The 24105-nt window shown below is 36.8% G+C and overlaps 1 protein-coding gene across 1 annotated transcript in view; it reads left to right on the top strand.

The window, feature by feature from the left end:
- Window positions 1–24105, top strand: part of macrod2 (mono-ADP ribosylhydrolase 2) — a 598881-nt gene that overhangs the window by 140433 nt on the left and 434343 nt on the right. The window lies entirely within an intron of this gene.

Here is a 24105-nt window from a genome sequence, read left to right as displayed (position 1 = left end):
GTGGAGATCTCAAGCTGAGAGCGCACTTTTTGTTTCTGAAAGGAATGGCACATTGCCTGGAGTGAGTGAAAGGAGGCTGTTTATGTAACAGCCATTTGGGAGATAAGAAAGCAAAGCATGTAGGTGTTGTTACAGTGTACCCTTTTGAGTCAGATAAAAATGTTTTTCATATTAACCATTTATAGTTTCTCATGTCATATCAGCTTGCATCACCATATCATGGGAATGACACAACATTTCTCTGTGGCACATATATATTTTATCAGCTTTTTTTTTTTTTTTTCATGAAATGAAATGCGTGTTCAGGAATATTTCAGGTATTTTTTATTGCATGTTCGTTCAGACACGTGTGATGTAAACTGCTCTGTATTTCATATTCATTTTGTTAACAAATTACTGACATATTCTAGAGAAGATTTGGGCATTTAATGCCCTTTTTAGGCCAGTTTTCTTAAAATGATTTGTACAGTGAAAGATGGTATTAATTCTCTGCTCACAAATGCAGCTTTTATTGTGAATATTTAAATTACCTGATGAAAGGAAGAAAAATGAAGAGAGGTCATGTGACCTACAAATAATGCATGCAAATCAGAGATGCGATGCAAATAAGAGGAAAAACACATTAGAGCTTTGTGTGTAGTGTGCGTTGGCTTTGTTTTCTCTCATGTATATATTAAACCTGCAGTCTTTTGTGGTGTTGCATACAATGCAGTGGAGAGTAGATGTGTCAGTTTGAATGTGAATTTCATTTTCACTCCAGCTTTGCCTGATTCTTAGTTTTTTTTTCCCTGAAAGTACATAAGCACTGTTAAAATGAAAAATGAAAGAGGAGACAGATGCAGTCAGTGTTGTTACTGACATTCATACAGGTATACTTTGTATTTTTGTGTTAGCTTTGCTGTTTGTTTGCTTGGTAACATGTAGCATTCATTAAAGATATTTATGACTTGTATTAGTTCATAAACATCACAGTTTTCTGATAAATCAGTTTTTATTAATTAATTTGTGGCTTTTGTTTTGTTTCATCCTTTTCTACAAACAGATCTTTATTCTCGCACTGTATTCTGATCTCAATCTACACAGTCAAGTAACCAGTTCCTTCTTTTTAATGTTTCAAAGCCTTAAGTGCTTTGAAAACAGTTCTGTTGTTTTATTCATAGTACCACACAGCCCCTGAATGGATGTGTGCGCTTACTGGAACTAGGCTACTTGACGTTTTTGAATCTTATGTTAGTTATAATGTTATGGTAATGTGGGAAGGGGGAAGTTAATTTTTGATACATTTTTATTCGCGGTAAGTCTGTCAAGTTTTTGGGATTGGTAAGAGTTTCTTTTTGTTTGTTTTTGAAAGACGTTTCATACTGTACTTGCTAAGACTGTATTTATTTAATTAAAAATGCAGTAAATGAGTTATATTATGAAATATTATTACAATTTAAAATGACTATTTTCTATCTTAATAAAACATTAAAAAAAGAAAAGAAAACACAGACCCCAGACTTTTTAATGGTTTTCATGTACGTGATATAAAAGTTTTTTTAAAGTAGACATTTAAGGGCATGAAAGTTAGTACAATTATAATTAATTATATTCTGTTCCTTATGTATCTTGTAATTGCTGTCATTTTATGAATTTAGTTGATGTGGTGAGTTGTTTTAGTTTCAGAGTCTTTAAGAGTCTGTTCAAAAGCAAGATGGCATTTATTAACTCATAACTGATGCTGTCCAGTGAAAATCAAATCTAGCAGTTAACTTAATCAGTAAACATTAATCGACTGAGTAATGAGAAATAGAACTTTTAACTCTAATTGCTGCAAATGTTAGCTGTGCACTTTCACGAATAGCAGAGCTATTTCAAGCATGTAAGTCTCCATCAAAGAATATTAAATAGAGATACAAGCAGTGCTTCCACAGAGTTAAATACAGGCTACAGTTTTCGCTGACGTAGCAATGTTTCTCCATTAGGTAAGATGGACTGCCAGCTTACTGCGGGAGGTTGTGATGCTGATAGAGTCCTCAAGGAAATCATATAAGTTTAAATTAGACGAGAGATCTATTATTTTGAAATTGTGGGTTTTTATTAACATTTGATAACATATTATGGCAAGTCGGCTATATCTCACAATAAAATACTGTATTAGAGAAATGGAGAAAACGGAGCGAGAAAGAGTGCGAGGGAAGCGAAATTATATTTCATCATCACAGTACAAAAAGATTTCCAGCACAGCAGACCGTAATCAGACTAAAGACAGCATGGCTTTGTAATTTGTAGCAGACAGGAAGGAGTAACCTGATTTCAAATAATAGAGACGGAGTGAGAGGAGAGATCGGGGTCGTCGCTGACTCAACTGTGAGTGGGCTTTTGCACTGCTGTCCTACGTCTTTGCTGCACAGACACAATTTTACAATCACTCCAGATGGTCGGGTCTATGTGTGCATTATGTCCCTATAAAACTAAGCAGATGCTCTGCTTAAATGAGACTTCTGACATTAAAAACTGTTTGCCCTTTCCTTAGAGGCCTTTCTCTTCCAGCTGTTTTGGGGCTATTTCTCTCTTTAATTGGGATGGGAGAGATCATAGATAACATCAGCGCAGTACCATCAGTCGGCTCCCTTGGCTTGTCGTCCGAGCAGCGAGCTTGTAAACGGACTCCTGCTTTATCATTCCCCATAAAAACGCTCTGTTCTCCTAACTGATATGTATTTGGGTTGTATTGCATTTTTTGAAGGTGTTTTCATACTGTACCCTAACCTAGCGACTTGAATGCAAAACATGAACGATTGTTTTAGTGTCTTTTTTTCTTCAACATTTAAAGGAGAAGTCTGATGCTTTAGAAGTCAAGGCAGACACTAAAGTCCTTCCTCAAACCTCTTTCATCTGCTTTTTAATTTGATGATGGAAGCGCATAAACCACATCCCGCAATGACTAGCAATGGCATGGTTAGTTAATAGTTGTACTGAATATGAATACTCTTCTATTTTTTATTTTATTTTATTTTATTTAAAAAAGAAAAAAAAACACTTTATTTTGATTCCAGCAGCCAATCCTCTGTATCAATTAGGGCTGGGCGATATGGGCAAAAAAAAAATATCACGATAAATTTTTTTATATCAGTCGATATCGATAATTATCAGATAAATGTCAAATCTTTATTTCTTTCAAATTTAAAGGCAGATTTTTGCTCCTAAGTGAAAGTTGTAGAAACCAGGGGCCGTATTCACAAAGAATTTTAAGGCTAAAAGTAGCTCCTAACTGGCGAATTTAGGAGCAACTCCTAAAAATAATGGGCGTGTCACTCGTAACTTTAGGACTCCTAATTTTTTTGACTAAGAGTAATTCACAAAGCATTTTAGCCCTAAAAGTAGCACCTAAGCCTGGGACAGCTTAAAAGAAGTCGAGAGGACTCCTAACTCACTAAGACCTATTCACAAACCGCTTTTTGTGGCATTTCACGTTGCGATGTTTTGAAATGCGTATGCGCCGGCTACAGGAGCTTCCAATCGCGAGGGAACGATTTTGCATTGTAGGCATAACTAGGGATGCAATAACGCCACCAACAACAACCAAAACTAGGCTACTCATTCATTGCATGTAAACTAATTGTAACGTTTGATTGTGAATCAAATTAAAATGTTCTTCTCTTTGCAAACGTAGGCAGAGGCATATAGTGACAGATTAATTCAATAACGTTGCAAAGATATTGCATCAATCCATATGTTTCATTAGGCTACTAGGCTATTTGTTTTGCCTTACTCTTTATTAATTTAGGCTATTTATTCAGTTATTCATCATCTTCGTCCTTCGCACTACTTGTGTAGCGCACGCATTCTCAGACCTGTCACCTGTCAATCATCATCGTAGGGGAGGGGTTTGGAATCATTCCCGCGTTACAATCATCAGCCAATCAAGGTGGTCACTTCAGTCAAGCTCGTGCATGAGTAATGACGTCATCCCCATAGCAACAAAGACTCACTCTTAGTTTAGGAGTTGTCATTTTTCTTTACTAAGAGTAGGTCTGAAAGGCGTTGTGAATAACTTTTAAGAGAAAACTCCTAGCTAAAATCTTTTAGTGCGATTTAGGAGTACTCCTAGTGGTAAGATAAAATGCTTTGTGAATACGGCCCCAGAGCGTTAACTGTGGTTTTAAACTACTCTTTATTATCAGAACATATCAGGACAAAAACTCTTGCCAAACAGGCGAACATTTCACAAATCTGAAGTAGAACATTCAAACATTTGTCATATTCCTTAACAAAATAAATATCTTTATTGGACTTTCTGCATGTGCTAATTTTTATTTGGTAAAATGTAATATTCTGACTGTTTGTTTTATTAAAATTTAACCACTGGTCATCCAGTATCATGCATTTATATCGTGATAACCACAGATAAAACCAGGCATAGCCTATAGCTCCTCACTATCATGGCAAAATGTAACTTTATGGTATTTGTATGAAAAACAGTAGCCTAAATACATTACTAAATACTGTAATTATATTCCATTAGTCCTTTAATACATTGTCTACATTAAAAATATAATACAATTCAACATGTATATCCCACATTTCATGGTGCAGTTAACCCTCTGAGGTCTGAGCTGTTTTCTGGGCCCTGGAGGTGTTCTGACATGCTCTGACATTTGTGGTTATTTCTGTTACTTGTGACATTTTCATGGCTAAAGTCTAATTACACTGTATTCAGCACAAACTCTGCTACAATAATATATCAGCAGCATGTATGTAAAAGTTTGTAGTTTTGAGATAATGACATTTATGCGTGGTTTGTGAAAATACAAAAATAAATTCTCACTGAAATAAGGTCATGAAACCCATACTGATTATTTCTTCACAAGACTTTTGAAAATTGTATCACGTAGCCTAGAATATTTGCTCTAAAACTATGTGAGAATCACCCTGACTGCTCATTCAGAGAAGACAATATATTGATTTAAAGATTTTACGACGTGTTTTGTGTTAGAAAGCAATATGCGAAGGGGCGGATCACCTCATTAATATGAAAGCTTTCCACACCTGAGAAAGACAAAGAACCTCCCTAATGGCCCTATTAGGAGCTTATCAGGGCCCATCATTCTGACCAACCTTGCACAAAGAATGAGGAGATTTAAAAAAGAATGGCTTTTAAAATTGTTTGGATTTATTTACAACACAACATAATCCAAAGATACACAACAAAAAAGCACTTATTGAAGAAAGAGACCTTTGTGCCATTCCTAAAAACATTGTACATACCTTTCATTTTCTAAGGTGTTTGATTTTCACTTTACCATGTTCATGTACAGAGACATGTACTGTGAATGTTTAAGTCAGCAGGACTCAGTGGCATCTGGGCCCTGAAAAAAAAAAAAAAAAAAAAGAACATACTAATATCAAGAGAAAGGCCTGCACGATTTTGGGAATACATTTTAGATTTTTCTTGTTAAAATTGCTTTTTAAAATTCACAGAATACACACACACACTCACACAAATGTTTCCAACAACATATAATGAACACCAGGTTTGTTGTGCCTTGTAGGTATAGGCTATGCGCAGTGCTGCATAAAATAATAACAATATAGCAGCCTATATATATTTTCAAAAAGATTTCAGTAACAACTAAGCTAGAGAAAAATATATTGATTATCATGTTACTTCAAATGTTTCCATTCGTTATGATGATATGAAATGAGATAATAGTAAAAACATGAAGCCGTTTGGAGCGTTTTGCTTTTCCAAAATATGATACATTCAAACGCGATCACGATCAAAAATATGATACATTAAAACGCGATCGCGATCAAAAATATGATACATTAAAACGCGATTGCGATCAAATATAAAACATTATGGTTAGGCCTACCATATACATAGCCTATCTACGTTTGAGCAGATATCCACAAACACAGTAACAGTAAACACGGGTCTAAATATTATAATATTCACCATATATCTAGCAACAGTTCAACTGCAATGTGAAATTTATGCAACAATAGCAAACTAATATGTAAGAATTACTTACCTTATCTTTCTTGTCTTCAAATATCGTTCTTCTTCTTCTGATGTAAATCCAATGTAAGCTCAGGCACGTCTTTCAAACTCGACGAAAAGTGAAGTGAAGTGTTTTGTTGTTGAGGTAATGAGGGCGATCGCGTTCCATGTGGAGATTTGCATGTGAATATCTTTTGCGCGAGTGGGCGTGGCCGAATTAAAAATAATTAGGAAGCGTTTGAGAAGCTGGAAATCTTGTTGGTTTTATACAAATTACTTAAACAGAGAATATTTGTTTTCGTTTTGAATCCGATCATTTAAAAGTACACACTTAAATGTTTATAAAGGTGTATGGCTCATAAATGTGTGACAAGTATTCGCTGAGTTTTGTTTCAGTTTATAGACGTGCTCAAGAAAAAAAAGTTCACCGCGACGGAGAGGCAGAACGCACACACTGTTTATTTTCTTTATTTTACAAAAGCACAATGTTTTGATTTGATTGGAAGTGGACACATACAAAAGTAGAAATACCACAGATTCTTTTTTTATATTTATTTTTTCTGTATGACCATAAATGACGGAGAAATTTAAGTTTATAGTGCTACAATGTGGAGAAAATCCAGCAAAACGCGCCGGCGCGTTTGTCGACCTCAGAGGGTTAATATTACTAGGCAAACATTACAGTAAATCCATGGTAAATGATGGGAATTTGTAGACGGAAAAGCCTTCAGACTGTATCGTTGCGCACAGTGTTTCTCCTGTTTGTCAGCGCTGTTTCATCTGCCTTTAAACTGGTTTAAATCACTGAGACATTGCGTTCTTCGCTGAATTCAAGCGCTTCTCACTGGATCTCGTGACAAGGCCGATCCAATATTAACCATCTGCAGAACCACAGAACCATACGTCATAGCAGTGTGAGGATGACAGCGCCAGCCTGACAGTCTGATGCCGGAAGTGGGCGGGGTAAAAGCATCTAAGGGGTGGAGATGGGTAGGTTTAGGGGTGGGTTTAGGGATCAGGGGTGGAGATGGGTAGGTTTAGGGGTGGGTTTAGGGATCAGGGGTGGAGATGGGTAGGTTTAGGGGTGGGTTTAGGGATCAGGGGTGGAGATGGGTAGGTTTAGGGGTGGGTTTAGGGATCAGGGGTGGAGATGGGTAGGTTTAGGGGTGGGTTTAGGGATCAGGGGTGGAGATGGGTAGATTTAGGGGTGGGTTTAGGGATCAGGGGTGGAGATGGGTAGGTTTAGGGGTGGGTTTAGGGATCAGGGGTGGAGATGGGTAGGTTTAGGGGTGGGTTTAGGGGTCAGGGGGTGGAGATGGGTAGGTTTAGGTATGGTATATGTAATGTGGATATGTATGGTATCCACTCCCGGCATCAGAATGTTAGGCTGGCGCTGTCGTCCTCACACTGCTATGACGTATGGTTCTGCGGTTCTGCAGTCAGACCTATCTCGACCGATCAGAGTAAACCATAAACGCATCTGCTCTAGTGAGCTCACGCTGCGCTGCCGTTTGGACTTTGAGCCAAGCGGATAAATGGTCCGTGTGGCGCGCGGTTCAAATGAGTTTCGTTCCGCTTTTGGCGCATAAACATTACCGAACATTTATCGAACTCTTGATATCGTTTTATCGAGAAAAATTATATCGCGATAATTATCGTTATCGTTTTATCGCCCAGCCATAGTATCAATCATTTGCATCAATCCCAAATAAAACTTTCTCCTAACTGAATTTGTGTAATTGTATTTAGGTTATGTTGGTTGGATATAGGAAACACTTTTTTTATTTTATGTGTCTCATACCCTAGTGACTGGAATCCAGAGCAAGAAATATTGTTTTAGTCTTCTGGAAAGTTTTTTTTTTTTTTTTAACCTATTTTTCATCCAAAATGGATGCTAACTGCAAAACGAGATGCAGAGAACGCAAAGATTGAAAGATATTCATCCTCCCCCTCCTTGATTTTCCTAGAGATCTCCATGCTAGCTGTCTAGACTGCTTGATGGTAACATATCCTTGCCGTCTGGCCAGCAGTGACATATCATATATTTGCAGGAGACAATCCCCTTATTTATATATGAGTTAAATACGCCTCAGGGACCCGATCTGAGATTGCATATCTGCAACCCGAGTGCTTGCCAAGATTGACAGAGGTCTGTTACTCGATTCAAACTTGATTAAGTCCAATTGAAGAATGAATGGGTTCCACTCAGGACGGGGATGGAGGGGAGAGCGCGACGATGGCGACATTACATTTCCTTGAAACAGGCCCTGGAAGCAGAGAAAAACCTGGCTGCTGGGAGAGGCACTCGAGGGAACATTTGTCCAGTAGAGAACTAGACTATGCCTTTTATTCCCATCTGGATAAAATAGTGAGGTGACATTTGATCCAGTCACTCAAGGCTCAACTTAAACTGCTCCCCTTTCACGCTGCCCGTCACATCTGCGTCTGCCCCCCGTCCAACTGAAGGGCTCGCATAACTGTGGGAGCACAGGTGACCGCAGGGGGGTCCATGAATTTGGAGGGCGATCCATTTCACTTAAGCGCGAAGGGCTTGGCAAGGTTAATCCAAGACTAGCAGCGGCATGCTCGGGTTTCCAGGCCAGTACATGTGGAGCATTGCACGCTTTGTCATTTATGCAATATTGCTGTTTTTTTTTCCCTTTCTTTATTTAACCAAAACCTCAAAACATCCTGATCTTGTGTGATCCATGCAGTTAGCTGTAACCACAGATCTAATCGAGGGCATGTTTTAATGGGTTGTGCTTTACAGAGACATCAAGCTAAAGTGGAAGGCCAATGCTTTAAAAGTCAGGGCGGACCACAAAGTCTTTCCTCGAACCGCTTTTCATTGCCTTTTTTAATTAATGATGGAAGTGCATTATATTCCACATTTTGAAATGCCAAAAATGTTAAGCTGTTAGTTTTATTGAATGGACCCATCTTTTTATTCTTTTGGAATCTGAAACACTGTTTGCATTTTGTAAGGTGTCTCATACCCAAGCGACTGGGGATCCAGAGCATGACCTATTGCTTTAGTCTTCTGGAAAGTTTTTAACTTTCATTTTGTCATTACTGTATGTTCCCCTGAGGGCCTCTCCCAGCAGCCAGGTTTTGCTCTGCTTCCACGACCCGTTTCAAGGAAATGTAATATTGCCATCGTCACACTCTTCCCTTCAATATGTTAGGTGGTAGCTGTATTGAATGGAACATCTTTTATTATATTGGAATCTGTGCATTTTATTTTTTCTATAGAATTTTTATTAATCTATTTTTATTTCATATTGTTTCCAATTTTCCATTTTTTTTATAGTTTTATTCTTTTGTTTTTGTTATTTAGCTTTAGATTATTTTGTCATTTTGTTTTGTTTTTATTTAATTTCATTATTTTATTTAAAATAACAAGCAGCCAATCATCAGGCACCTGTATAACATGCCAGCCATCCTAGGAGGTATCTGATTGGACGATCATGTTGAACAACAATACCTTTGGGGTTTTCCTGTCACCCTGACAAGAACCTTAGCAGAGCCCAGACTGATTTCCTCCTTCAGGTCTGGCACTGACTTAACATGAAAGTGTGTCAGGAGATTTGAGGAAGAGAGGCGCTCTGGGAGTTCAATACACCAGTTTGATGGATCCACCTCAAGTACAAACAGGGTGTGCCGCCTGCTCCAGAGCTTTAGATATCTGTAAACTATTTCATGTTGAATTCTTGGCTGTGTGTGGCATGCCCACATTACAGGAAGACAGAAATTGAGATGAAAGCTGAAGAGATGAGCTGTAGGCTACATTTCTGAGTGTCTTAGTTAGAGAAAATGTCTTTTGTTTCTGTTTGTGTGTGGGAGTGAGCCTACAGTACACTCAGAGTTGAAGTAGAATAGATTTGAAAAATGTTTTGTCACTTTAGCATTAAATAATATTTTACAGGATAAGTCAGATCATCTTTTCTAAGTGAGCAGTGCTCACTTGTGTATGAAAAATGACTTTCTTGAAGAGTCTTTATAATCTATAGGTGCAGCGATGTGGCAGAATTCATCTGAGAGATGCCAATGAGGCACGTTTTTAAGTCGTGAATCGTAAATTATGGGAATGAGTGCTCTGGTGCATCCTTAGTAATTAGGATGTCCATTAATGATCACAAATTCCCACTGCTTTGAAGTTCTCTTCTAATCCTACCAATGTCACATTCTTTTAGTCTGTTCAGTGAGAAATATCATAAAGAGCTTAATCTGATGCCAAATCCCAATTTAGCAGTGGTGCATCTATTATATCAAGCTGTAGGCTCTCACTGGGCCTTTTAAATTGAATACTGAGATTGGTAGGACGAGAGCAGCATATCTAGTCCCGGATTTAAGCGGCTTGAAGCAGCAGCTTATAGTCGGCTAAGACTCTGCTACAGCAGTTTTGTGAATACTTGAATGAAAATGGCATTCAAGGAAAAAAAGTTTTTACATACATGGTTAGTTGATAGTTTTGTTGAATATCATTGTGTGAGGAATCTGTGATTTATTTTTTTATTTTATTGATTTGATTTCTCCTGTCTGTGTGACATGCATGGCTCATGCGCACAGCACTTGAACTGACAAAAAAACAACATTTAAATGAGTTAAATTGAGTCTTAAATGAACCTGGGCAGGTCTTAAAGTGACAGCAGCCTAATTAACCTGGATAATCAAAGAACAAAAGAAAAAGAAAAAATCACTCACTGCTCTTGACTGAATAACTTTTGTAGCTTTAATAAGGATGAATCTATATTTCATTTATAATTTATGCAGTGATGACTTTGAAGTGTTTGATAACTTTATTCGATTTCTGTATATCCTACCTTTTTAGACCTACATAAAAATCTGCTACAAGGTGCAAACTGGTCTGACTGAGCCAATAGAAAAAAAAAAGCCCTGATATATTGTAAAGCACTGGCAAATGTGACATTTATTATAATGGGTTTATGTGAAGATTGTTTTAAATTTACTTAAAATAAAAGTATTTAAAAAGAAAAGTCCAATAAATGTTAAAATCGATTCATTTAAATTATACTGTAATGCTAAATGGCTATAATTAGTAATGGCTAACATTTAGAAAAATCATAGAAACATAAGTATCAGTATTGGTGATGTCTTCTTTCATAAAAAGATGCCATTAAACAAATATTTAAAATATAGGCTACTGTCTTTATGTTGTTTCTTTAGAGAATAAATGTGAAATTCTTACAATATAAAAATAAATTAAAACCTTTAATGTTAGATGTGACATGCAGCAAGGCAATAGTTGTGCAGAAAGTTAAGGTCACACGGTCCGCCCCCTGAGGAAGCTGTTTATCAAGATCAAGTCCAACTTGGAGCCCATTTTTCACTCAGCTGCAAGTAAAGCATCCAAAAGTAATGATGATTGAATAAACTATTGAACAGATGGAGACTTTCCATGATGTTTTTATCTTGATTAGAGAGAGAGAGAGAGAGAGAGAGAGAGAGAGATAAAGGGAGACATTTCTGACTCGAGCCAGGTGTAGCATATATCTCTGGATAGTTTTGTCTACCTGTATTCATGCATACTCTTCCTACTCCAGAAGCCCTAATTGCATTGAGTTTTAATCACATATGCATTCAACCCATCTGTTGCTTCACTTTAATTTGACCTCAGCCTTGTTGACTAAATGCATGCAACTTTGCAGTAACCGCCATGTGTGGACACAAACAAAGGTGGAGGGTCACCTCAGGTGACAGGTGCACCGTAGGGTCCTGACGTGTCTGAGCTTGGCAAGCTTGCCAGGAAGTGACACTAATATTTACGGCCCCTATTCCAAAAGGCCCAATTAATCAACAGGGATCATGGGGCTTTTTTTTGGCAATTGGAATCTTTTGAAATGCACTTTATTCACCCTCATCTGGTTAAGGAAAAGAAGATCAAACAGGACAGCAAACAAGCAGGCTGGGATCTTAGAACAAGGGGCCTGTCTCGGCACATCTAAACTGATTGGTCACTGACAGAAGAGCCAAGTCGAGTTAAGCGTGTGCTGAAATGAATGCTGTGACATTCAATGCATTTCAAATGGAGTGTCCTTGATGCAAGGTCATGGAGGTGTACTGGTTAAAGACTGAGGCGATTCTGGTTGGCCAGCCTAAACACACAATTTTCTTGAGCTGTAATGTTTACCTGGTAGAAATGTAGGGAAATGGAACGTATTTTAGAGAATTTATCTGTAGAGCATTTCACAGTCTCTAGTAGAGATTGAAGGTGTTTTTCATCAGAAGGAAGCTAGTTTTGACTTGTCTTTTATCTCACTATTCTCATCCATCTATCCTGTCGGAAAGTGTTTCTCCTATTTGTGCCATGCTCAGCCAGTGAAGGGGGAGTTTTTCATCAGATCTTCATTTTCTGCCAGCCAGACATTTATATTTACATTTGAACTGAGGTGTGATCTAGACATTGAGGTTTATTTGCAGTAATACAGGAGCTGTAAAAAAAAAAAAAAAAAAGTTGCTGCCTTAAATTAAGTACCATCAACTTGGATGTTTAAGTAATTTCAACTTAAATTACATTAAACTGACTTAAAAAAAATTGTTGAATATTGTATAACTTATAAAAAACAGTTGAAAATTGCTTAACTTGATGAGATAAAGCAATGTAAAAACATGTTGTCATAACTTATTGATCTTATAATTTGTTTTACAGTATAATCAATGGGACACTTTAATTTGGTAATATTCCTGAACATGTCAAATCACACCTAATTTATTATGTATAATTAATTATTTCATCTTTTATTTTGTATTTTTGATTATTTAATTTTTTATATTATTCTATTTTATTTATTTTAATTTATTACTATCTCACATCCTAATTCCAACAGCTAATCAGCAGGTACTTGTGAAACGTGCCTGCCATCCTAAAGGGATCTGATTGAACAAAAATTCATTTGGGGTTTGTCTTTTCTTTTCAATGATGATTTACAATCTACTGATGATGTGTAAAATATACTAGGCAACACATCAATTGCTAATGCTGTAGACTTTCCCTAATTGAGCTTAATGCTACTGTTTCAATTAATATTGGATCATTTTATTCTATCGATGCTGAAGCAGTCTAAAAACGTTTGGCTCCCATGTTTAGCTGCTAGAGTGAACAACATCAGGATTAGTGCTTGCGCTCTTCCTGGAGAGCAGGAGTGAGTCGAATCTTGTGTCTTACTTAACCCCCAAGCATATTCAAGCTCGGTATCACTTATTCTCCAATAACAATTTACTGTTTCCTGTCAGTGGCTTCTGAAAATGAATTCTGCCAGATGCTGTGGCAGCGTGATACAAAGACGTTAGTCGTTATTTGGCCTGCGTCGGAAATGTGGAGTTCTGAGAGGAATAAAAGGCTCATGAGACGTAAGCCAATTATCCACACTGTGGGAATTCCACCGCCGAATGCAAACTATCGTTTATGTAACACACTCATATGCACACACTCTCATATACGCTTGAACCCTTTCTAGTTTAATATTTACATTGTTTTAGAGAAGAATATGGTGCTAAACGATTTCATCAGGCTCTCTAGATTTGGGCTGGCTAGCAAAACGAGACAGCTCTCCATTGATGTTTAGATAGAAAGCAATGTAATGTGAAGTGAATTTTTGTAAAAGGAGATACTTAACATTCAGAAAATGTTTATCGTCAATCTTCCATGTTCACACAAAATATATGAACTGTTTTATTTTTTTTTCAGTTTGTTTACCCTTTTTGCAACCCAGTTGCATAAAAAAACGGGGGACATTAAAAACCCTAATATTTGTGTGAAACATTTTGTAAGTATATTGTATTGTGCTTGGAGTTGTATTTGTGATAACACAATGAAACAGAGTAGAGTGGATTGTTTAGTTTTAAACACTATTTAATAGAATACCAATTATTTTTTCCAGTTGAAAAGGCCATGACCTCTTTTTTTTTTACCAAAGTGTACCAAAGTGTTCCATTTGTGATGTTCGGTCATGTGTACCATGATAAGGGAGACAGGAAGTCACTGGGAAAGCAGGATACAAATTATTGTTCTGTGGTTCAAGCATCTAATATCCGAGTGCTTTACAAATAATTTGATCAATACAAAAGAAATCTAAGGAACGCTGTACTTCTTTGCTCTGTAAACAATGTATTAGATGATAAGAAGAAGAAAAAAAAAAAAAAAAAAAAAGAGCCTGTACCTTTTTATTTATTTATTTACTTTTTATGTGCATTCGATTTGGGCTGTCAAAAATATAACCTCTTCTACTTCCATTTAGATGCCTTTCAAATTCAAATAGAAGCTTATGCAAATCTCTGTCGTTAATATTCAGACTGATTGCCTTTTTCTTGGCCTTCAAACCTTCCCTTTGCTACTTATCTCAGGCATAACATGCATCCCTCAAATACTTTCTTAGCTACACTCAACTTAAAACTTGCATTTCTGAACTATAAACAGACGTCATCAACGAGCTGAAGCATTTTTTCTTTTTTTTCCCTTTTTTAATTCTTTGATGAATGTCATTTGGTTCAGTCAAAACATCTGTGAAGATCTAAAGAAAGAAATCAGATCTTTTGTTTCCAGATGCAAGAGCTGGTGTTGGTTAATGCTTTTATGTCACCCCCCTCACAATGTTTTTTTTTTTTTTGTACTATAATTAAAGACATCTTCAGGTTTGTTTTTTCCTTTATTTTTTTTGTTTTTCCGGTCATAATCTACTTAGTATGGTTACGATTACCTTGGTAGCTTGTGTTTTAAAAAGTTGCATGTTGTCTTAATTTGGTACTCATTATGTTTCTAAAGATACAACTATGAGCTGCATATTTGCTTTGTAAGTTCGGCGAGGTTTCTGAATAGCGGACCATTAATAGATGCAGAAATAAACAGGCACTACTTTTCCTTTGATGGTTTTACATTCAGGTGAATGCTGCTATAAGTTTTCAGTGCCCATGGTGCTCTGATATCACCTTTATTTGTGTGTGGCCCTGGGCACTAATGATAGCATGCAGGTTTAGGTAATAACCTTGTTTATCTCCTCTTTATGGCTCAGCGAGTAACAGTGGGTGCCGTCGGTGTGCGTTTTTAACCCAAGCGTAATGCTTTTCCCTTTGAGGTGTAAAAAGCAGCCTTAGTTGTAACTTCAAGTGGCAGGAACATATAAGAATGTTTTGAAATGAATACCAGTTTCACTGAACTCCCAACAATTGTCTTTTTTTTTTTTTTTATGACCCAAAATGACTATTAATCCCAGAAAGAGTACAACGCAAACTACATTACTCTTTATTTTGGCTTTCATCATGAATTCAATGTCCTCTATGTTGGACCCGCTATTGGATGTTTTGAACAGGGCAACTGCGATTATGTTGCATAAAAGTTGAAATACCAGAATCCTACATAATGATACTTTGCCTTTTTAGGGATTGTTCACTCAAAAATGCAAAGCTGCTGTTTTCCATACACTTACATACACAGTTGGTCCTTATGCACTTTCATATGGAACAGAGCATCTTGGACATAAAGCTTAATATTTCCTTTTCCACAGTAGATAGAAAGTAAGTAAATGATCAAATAATTACATTTTTGGATAATTTATCCTTTTAATATTCTTACAACTGTTTGGAGTAGTCTGGAAAGTCAAGGTTTTAGTTCATTTTTACAATGAAAACAGTCACAAACAGTAAAAAAAAAAAAAAAAAATAATAATAATTTTAAGGAATAATGTTGTTAAAAAAATAAACAAAATTACAATATTAATAACTAAGTTAATAAATTTGGTGAAGTATTTAATGATGTACAAATCATCTGCATGTTACATGTTTGTGTACATTGCAACAAAATTACCAATTATTATATAAAACATATTTATATACAATAAATCCAGGAATGCAATAGCCTATGGAAGCAAAGTTGATCTCAGTAAACAACAAACTGACTAAATCCAACATCAGAAAGTTTGACATTTATGGTGCTTGTGAGCATGTGGCCATGAATGTATGTGGCTTACATAAAAGCATTTGCCTTGATTCAGGTTGCATTTTCTGCATCGTTTTTCTTATTTCTGTAGGTCCTCATGAGGTCGTTTTAATCCCACTCATTGTACAGCCAATACAATCCCTCATGCTTTTTTATCCATGTATTTTTTCTGCAAGTTTCACAATCTGTCTCAGCAATATATTAGCAGTAGATCTTTTCTCGTACGCTGGCCTGCATGATACTGAACAAATTATTTTTTGATGAGTCTGTTCTCTTGCAGTCTTGACCCATTTCCTGCCTCTTATGTAAGTATTCTACATTACCTCTTTTTGAATCAACTATAATGTTGTTTCAGGGTGCAAGGATAGAAGTCATTTAGGCCAGACTAACTGAAAGAGACTGTTTTTTTTTTGTCCCTGTTATTTTATCCAATTTATTTATTTATTTGGTCTCAGACGATGAATCATAACACCTTGCAGAATGCATTAGTCCATCTTTGCATTCACAAGCGGGAGCATCATTATTTTTCACCATTATTGTTTGTTATTGCTTTCCCTTCTGCACATCAAATCTAAGGATCGGAAAAGGGATGCAGGAAAGATGGAAGTTGAGAATGAATTAAGCCATAGTGATTAGAAGACTACACAGAGGTGGAAAAGAGATGATGTACAGACACAAATATAGGGATTCATATTTTGGTCCATGTTCTTTGTAACATTAATACAGGTTGGCTTTAATTTTATATTATTGCAACTGATATTTTTACTAATAATAGTTAAAGACATTATGAAATTAAAATTGCTTTTATTTCATGTATGTTAGTTTTGACTCTATCTACATGCTATAGTTGCTAATAGTGGTCAAAGTAATACTTCATAAGACCCTTTTTTTAGTTTATTTATTTATTTAATGTCATCTTCAATATCCCAGCTTTCTGTTTCAATAAGATACACATCAACAAATGAACACAAGAACAGCATGATTGACATGAAGACTAATCTAATGTAGACATAGCTGCACATTTCTAAATGCATGCAGTTTTACAGGATTATATTGGATCTACAGTTTCTTTTAAAGAGAAATCCATATTACTCTGGTCTTTAGAGAAAAAGTAAAAGCTGCTCTCCTTTATAAAAGCGATTTCTCGTGTCTTTCAGAGGAAAACTCCAAGTTAAGAGCGGCAGTGTGCAGCTTGATGAATTATGTAGCCTAGTTTTCTCTCTCTTTGCATTTGATGAGGAGCACAGAGAAACATTTCTTCACCAGGCATGGCGGGGCCACCCGTAACGCTTCTGACACATGAAGCAAAAGGGGCGTTCCACGCAACCATCAGAGCTCTGTTGTCTCTGTTCTCAGCAGGTCCCATGATGCCACCATCATCATTTGTGACACCGTGCCTCAGTGTTGCATCTGTTAATTGTTCTCAACATAAAATTGAATGGTCATGTGTGATATGTTGAACAGATCTCTTGGTATAATTTTCTGTTGAGATGAACAGATGCTGCGGGCCATTTATTTATGAAAATGGGAAATAATATTCTTTCATAAGTTTGAAAACATGCGTTGACCCTTGTGTATATAGAAGAGGTTTGATACCAGAACAACAAAAAGTGAATTTTGTGCTCATTAATAGAAGTTTGAACTTGAAGGTCAGTTAAGAATTGAGCAGTAGTTTGGCTTGTTATCGGCTACTGTCGTGATTGATATTGTTTATAAATGAATGCCTAGAAGCTTTTCCTAGAGCAATGTGACCCTGCCTTCTGAATCTGTGGGTTACTTGCAGTATAAGGCCATTATACAGCACATCAGGGTCATCTTTAGATGTTTGTCTCCTTGCCAGATTCAGACTCGTGTTTAATAATACAGTATTTGTTTTAGTCTTTTAAAAAAATATCTCTTTTATTTTGAGCTATGTTGTCATATTTGTTCATTTTAGTCAGTTTTACTTAAATGGTATCTGATTTTAGTCTTTGAAAATGGTTCAGTTGAAAGTGCAACTGTTTATTCTTTAGATATTCATTGTTAGTGTTTTAGTGCGTTATTATGGCAAGAACGTATTTACATCATGCATTTGCATCAGTTTGACTATTATTGGATTATTTGAAAAAAATAGTTTTTTTTTTTTCAGTATCTTGTTGTATTATTAATTGCAAATCCTTTAAATTACGTTATGACACACTTTTTTTTGAGGCAAAACTTTTCATCAACAAACGTTTTTTCCAGTAATTGTTTTTAACAAGAACAATGCTCATTTGATTCAATCATTTCAAAACCTCAAGACTTCTCAAAACTGGTTCAAGCTGGCCTTGGGAGTTATGAATGACGATCTCTTGATCATCATATACCAGGACATCCAGAAGATTGAGTATTCCTCCTTGAACAGTTGTTACAGCCATAGATGCGGGACTGTATTGGTGCGCCTGGTGAACGGACCTCACTGATGTGGAGAAGAGGGACTTTGATCAAGAGTGGTACAACACTGAGTGCTTTCAGTGCTTTCGGCGCTTTCTTCCCTTGACTGCTATATAACTGTATGCGTACAGAGAGAGTGAGATGAGATGAGAGATCTGTTCTGGTCCCATACTCTCTGATTCAGCTTGTCCTGCTCTGGTGCTCAGCAGTTGCAGACAGATTCCTCCGGGAATGCTCGGCGCAATAAAGAACCAAAGAGCCGAGTAGAGTTATCACACTACGCTGCGTCTGGGCCAGGCAAAACCGCATGTATTTTTAATGTGCTGCAAATAAGAAATACAGCCTAGTTTCTCTCTCTCTCTCTCTCTCTCTCTCTCTCTCTCTCTCTCTCTCTCTCTCTCTCTCTCTCTCTCTCTCTCTCTCTCTCTCTCTCTCTCTCTCTCTCTCTCTCTCTCTCTCTCTCTCTCTCTCTCTCTCTCTCTCTCTCTCTCTCTCTCTCTCTCTCTCTCTCTCAGTGGCTAATGAAGAGTCTTATCATTACCCACAAGACTTGGTTCAATTTAACGCTGAGCTTTGCTGACATGAGATAGGTCTCCCTGATATTTTCTGCCTTCAGCGTTTTCGCAGGGCGCTTTGTGAGTGTATGTGTGTGATGGTGTACAACACATTGCTTACTGTACTAATGACTTCACCCTAAAATTCTGGGCTGACTGGCAGACCTAGTTAAGCTGTCTTGTGAAGTGGAAAGTTCGGTGTGTATGTGTAAACTGAAGGGTGATTCACCTATTATCCTTATTTTGAGGTTTCCAAGCTTATTTTCACATGGCTGGACATTTGAAGTACTGAATCCCCCTCTGCTGTAACTAGTTCCAATACTTTTATCGATGCTCAGACTATTGAAATGGGAATGCACTCTGTGGAATCCTGTTTTTAGCCTTCTTTATTATTAAAAAGCAAATCATTTCAGATAGATACTGGCATGTTCAGTATGTCTGGCCGCTAAATATAGCGGCTCCGTTTCTTCCGTCAACATGCTTCTGTTTATGCTCACTTCAGTTTTATAGGAAGGTTCAAAATCTCAGAGGAAAATTATATTGGTGTTTTAAACTTGGCATCATGAATGTGAAAAAGCTGAGGATTTGGTGTTCATTTAGAAGCAAACTACAAGAAAAAAGGGGTATGAAGCCAGAGAAGAAAATCAAGTTGTTTTCAAGTAAAGTGTTTTAGCTTGGTTCATTTGAGGTCTTGGCAGATCATTTTTCCTTTAGCCTCAGGTTAATGCAGACTGTGTACTTGCTTTACTCTTGCATCTTCATTCTTTATGCCAGACGGAGTTAGTCAGTTAATTACATATTCTGATATTGTGCAACTAAGAATATGGATTAAAATGTGAAAAGTTCTGGAGGCTTGTAAAGGCTGACAGGTTCTCATAAAATAGATTAATTAAGAAATGCAATTTCTCTACTTTAGCATGCAAAGGGTGTACTTAATCTATCTGTATCTGAAATGCACTCTACACTTACACTATTGAACCAGTATAGCAAACTCTCATGGAAATCCGTAATTTCTATGTTTTGGGGAAATTGGTGTCTAATGCATATGAATCTCATTAGTACGTTTTCATACGATCTGCTTGTGCTCACACCCTACTGACGGGTAGGTTTTGGGGGTGGATCTTCGTGCTTTTTTTTCTAAAAATGTTACATTTCCATATGAATCAATCACATCATACTAATTCAAACATTTTGTCATGAGGTCAGACTGTACAAGTATGTGATAATATCGTCGTCTCTATTGTAACAGTAAAGGTGTGGTCACATTAGCTTAGTGATGTTGTGTTAAGTAAAGCTCACATAGAAGTTACTTTCAAGCCAAGCAGCAGAGTTGGTCAACTCTGTGAATCTGCATTACCTACTTGAACCCGTTGTAAAATCTGCATGGGGAAATCTTTCGCTCTCACACAAAATTCCCGATCTTGTGGATTCCCGATCGCTATTGCAATGACTGGATTTCATTAGCAAAACAGTAGATGTTGACCGCACCTTAACATTTGTTTTACAAATATGTGTTCATTGTTTAAGATTTGAGGGAAATGTAGCTTTAAACATGGACCCTCTGGTTTAGTTACTGCTGTCTTTAGCAGATTAGCTAACCTAGTCCAAATGCGCAAAAATGCTATATTATACAAATACTGAAACATAAAGCCCAAGGTATACTGTGGTTCACGCACTGTCCGCTTGACATAATTTTCATACATTTTTTTGTCTGCACGGACGGTACAAGAGTAGCCTAGAAATCTAGATGCACACCTAGCGGCAGCAAAATTTATTTTGCAGCCAGTGTAGTGTAGCAACTCTTCGTTGACTTTCGAACTGGAAAAACCAAACTCTAGTCAGGCCAATCACATCGTGTATAGAGTAGGCGGGGCGGGCTTAACATAATGACGACAGAGTTGCGACGGTTCCCTGCTACTTGAAAACAAAGAATGGCGGCTGCTGCTGGCGAACAGCGGTCTTTCGAATCGGCTTTGACCGCGACTCTGGAGGACTTGGAGTTAAGCTGTACTTTGAGAAAAGAACAAAGAATGGCACTTAAGTCATTCTTAAAAAAGGAAGATGTGTTCGTAGTTTTGCCGACCAGATACGGCAAAAGTTTATCTATCAACTATCTCCGCTGGTGGGAAAACGCTCTGGTTGGTTGTAGTGCTATCCTATTGCGTGCAGAGGGAATTTGAAAGACAACCGTTTATCCCGCCCCTCGGATTGAGCCGTGCCAATGGTGAGTTGCCAGACCTAACATCTTGATGTAGGTCTGGCTTGCCAGGCTAGTACAAGAGTACATATGTGAGAAAACAAAGTCCACTAGATAGTGCGCATGCTACGAAAGTGTATTTCCGCACTCATGGCCATAGGAGTATACTTTGAAAGGCTCACGCACTCAACTGTGAGTTGAGAAAATGAAGTATACCTACATGGGCCTTAAGGCAGACAATGTGGGTTGATGGTAAAGTACAGTTTTCAGCTCACATTTATAAGTTCCCAGAGTTCCCACATCTTCTGAAACCTAGATTGTATGTATTTTGAGTGCATCAATTATCCAGCATTTAAAACCTCTTTTCTCTCTCTCTCTTTTTTTGTTTTTGTTTTGTTGGTTCATCATCATCATCATCATCATCATCATCATCTGGGTAATTGTGGTATATTACTTATTGTATCATTTTCAATATGTACACTACATTAATTGCATCACTTATGCGACAAAAATATGGAGTATAGTGTGAAATGGGAAAGAGAAAATGATAGCATTATGGGTTTTAGTTAATTATTGTTTATTTGCTTTTTTGATTTGTCTCTTTATTGAAGGGTTGTGCTCATCGTTCATACATTTTATTTTATTTTTATTTTATCAGAAGTTCCCATTGAGATCAACAATCTTTTTTTTTTCTTTACCTAAGAGAGATTTACCTATACTGCAAGACACATGATTCAATACTAGTGCAATTATTTATGTGATTTTGAAAATGTGTTGTTTGAAGATGCCTAATCATCACTGCAGAGGGGAATATCCCTAAAATAAATGTACTGTCCTGTATTATCAGTATACTTTAAGATATCTGATTAATTAATATACCGATGAATACTTCATTGTTTGCCCGCTGTATATACATGTTCCAGTCTTTATCGCGTGTCTTCATTTTTTGCTGTCTGCCAAAAGTTTTTGTATGTGCGAATTTTCTTTGATGTATGAATGCAGAATGTTTATCTTTTTCTCTGGTGTTTTTTCTTTTCTGGGGGACATGCACTATTTCCCTATGGATCTGACTGGAAAGTATGAGCAGCTTTTAGCTGCTTTTGATATGTACCCTGAGTGCAAAAGGAAAAACACAGGAAAGATGCGATTGTGTGTGTGGAAGTGTGGGAATGTGTAAGGATGTCGTCACCATGGATGCCGGCGTCGGTGTTGTTTTCTGACACTAACTAATGACCAGCACAATCTTGGTGTATTGTTAGATTTACGAGCTTAGCGGGACGCCCACCGCTGCGAGTCCTACTGGCCCTCGTCCGTTCTCTAAGAGAGAGCAGGAAGCTTTGACTGGGATTTATGACCTGAACAGGACAGAAAAAAAAAACTTCACCATGTACAGACGGAGCTTTGTCTTTTTCTGTAGAGCGTTGTGGTCTTATCAAGGGTGGACACCACCGGATCAAAGGTCTAGGATGACGCAGGAAGGAGCGTGTGTTGTCTTCCTGTCTGCTTTCTGGCATTGAGATGGCAGTGTTGGTTGTTTGCTTTTGTTTTTCTCTCTTTTTTTTTTTTCAAATTTAGACAACTTTTGTGAGGCTATAAGAAAATATTTTTTAGGGCAGTCAATTGTATTAATGTATTATCAAGAAATGTGTTTTCTAAGTTTAATATTAGCCTATTATGGTTTAATTTTTCATTCTGCTTTCTAAAGACTAGAGATTAATTATGATATAATATTTTGTTGACAGCCATAGGTTTTAACAGTAAGAAATTAAATCCAAATCTGTATATAGTGTATATGTTTCTTATGCTCACCAAGGCTACATTTATTTGATAAAAAATGCAGCAAAATAGTAATTTTGTGAAATAGCATTACAATTTAAAATACATTTAGCCTTTTTAAAAAAAAAAGTATTTTATTAATTACTAGTAATTATTAATTATTCCTGTGATGGCAAAGCTGAATTTTCAGCATCCATCACTCCAGTCTTCAGTGTCACATGATCCTTCAGAAATCATTTTAATATGCTGATTTGATGCTCAAGAAACTTTATTATTATTATTGTTGAAAACATTTGTGCTGCTTAATATTTTGTTGAAACATTTTTTTCAAGGTTCTTTGAGGAATAGAAAGAAACAGAATTTATTTGAAATATAAATCTTTTGTAACATTATAAATGTCTTTACTGTCACTATTGATCAATTTAATATGTACTTGCTGAATAAAAGTATTAATTTCTTTTAAAAGTAATAAGTACTAACCGGTATTGTATATACATTTATTCACATTGATTAATATGACCATATCAGTTGATCACTACTTTTAGCCATAACTATTTTCTAATTGTATCTGATTGATTAAATGTAGAACAAAAAGACAGTGAGCTAATATGTTTTATGATTAATACCTTTATCAAACTGCAATATGGCGTACTTTTTTCCTCTGCTGTGGATTGCTGTTTAGATTTTGACTGTGGCCTTTTTGGACTTCCTGTCACTTTTTGGATCATACTGCAAGTAGCCAGTTCCACAGCACAGCAGCACTGGGATATTCTTCTGAAAGTGCACACGTTTTCTCTTTTACTTCTATACAGCAGCTGTTCTCCATTTGTTCTCCTGCATTGTTCTCCATTTGTTCCCCCGCCATCTTATGATAAGAGATTAAGGAAAAGTCCCCATCCATTTTGAAGGTTTTAATGTCTCCCTTGATATCAGTTGCTGAGGGGTTAGTCTTGTTGTTGATCTCAGTGGAGGTAGCAGGTTTTTTTCATGCTTACCTAGATGTGAATTCTCTAAGAAAAAGAGCAGGAGCGAGAGGAAGAGAGATCAAAAGAATCCCACAGAGAGACTTGCTTCACAAAGGGAAAGAAACATTTAAGAAAGTAAAAATAAAATGGCCCTCGTGGGTCATTATTCTCAACTTTCTCAGCGTACCCCACTGGGATATGAAAATGCCGTGCTGTCGTTGTTGGGAAAGCTCAGACAGAAGCTCACAGTCGCACTGTTAGGA

This window comes from Scardinius erythrophthalmus (assembly GCF_964197995.2).
Source record: "Scardinius erythrophthalmus genome assembly, chromosome: 21".
In the NCBI taxonomy this organism is placed as follows: domain Eukaryota; kingdom Metazoa; phylum Chordata; class Actinopteri; order Cypriniformes; family Leuciscidae; genus Scardinius; species Scardinius erythrophthalmus.
Note: the sequence above shows the minus strand (reverse complement) of the source record. Positions and strands in the feature narration are given on the sequence as shown.